Here is a 988-nt window from a genome sequence, read left to right as displayed (position 1 = left end):
CACGCTTATCAGAGAGAAGAGCAACAACATTTCAGACTCATTCTTACAGGCAGAAAGGCTATTGAACATAACCTGGGTGTCATTATCTTCTGCTTCAACCTTTACTCCATTAAAAACTTCTCCATTCCATAAAAACACATTGCCATGTTCATCTTCCACAGGCTGGATAGTCAAAACTCCTCTTAAATGAAGAACATGACCAGAAAATAAACACTTTTATTAACAGCAGATTTTAACAACTGCCTGCTACTGTTGGGGCCCCGCCGTATAAGGTTATACAGCAAGTCCTCTTTCAAATCTTTACTGAAGTGCTCAACAGAGAAGCTTACAGAACAGCAAATGCCACACACGGTTCTGTGAAGTCAGGCTGACTGTGTCTTGACTTCGGTTGTCTCTGAGTTTTCTAATGCTTGGTATTCTTTTTTTAGTTCGTCTAATGTTTTTTTTGCTTTCAGAAAACATTTTTGTTCGATCTTCAAGAAAGAATATGTTGCTGTTCTGTTGCTGCTTGTATACTTTCCGATTCTTCTTCAGGTTAAAAAGTTCATCCACAATGATTTTCTGTTCTTTAATCTCGATAAGACTTCTGCCCCGGTGTCACTGTGGTTTTCAGGGGACAACCTTCCGTGCCTCCACCATCGCAAATCTTGCTGCTAAGGGCCTCGGCATGAGCAGTCGATGTGTGGGTGGGCCCCGGCGCTGCACGGTCGTCGGGGCGCACCCCACCGCTGGGCATCGCCACACCGCGCCGCAAGCCAAGGACCGCGGCCGAGGATGAAATGGTGGTGGGCAGGCTCCATGTTGTGTGTTTCTTAATGATAAAATTTGAAATAGTTTAGGAACTGAGTCATATTCATCCTTTGGGAATGTTTAAGATCTCCTGAACAAAGAGAACCATAGTGATTGGCCTGTCCTTTTCATGACTCTGCAGAAGACCATAACTAAATGTCTGTTTTGGCAACAGAATACATGCATAGCTTCATAGTAG

The 988-nt window shown here is 43.7% G+C and overlaps 1 pseudogene; it reads right to left on the bottom strand.

The window, feature by feature from the left end:
- Nucleotides 1-271: 271 nt before the first annotated feature.
- Nucleotides 272-736, bottom strand: LOC114639343 (annotated as a pseudogene).
- Nucleotides 737-988: the final 252 nt, after the last annotated feature.

Source organism: Grammomys surdaster, unplaced genomic scaffold (assembly GCF_004785775.1).
Source record: "Grammomys surdaster isolate TR1022 unplaced genomic scaffold, NIH_TR_1.0 125701, whole genome shotgun sequence".
Lineage (NCBI taxonomy): Eukaryota > Metazoa > Chordata > Mammalia > Rodentia > Muridae > Grammomys > Grammomys surdaster.
The sequence above is the reverse complement of the archived record's forward strand: the minus strand, read 5'-3'. Positions and strand labels throughout refer to the sequence as shown.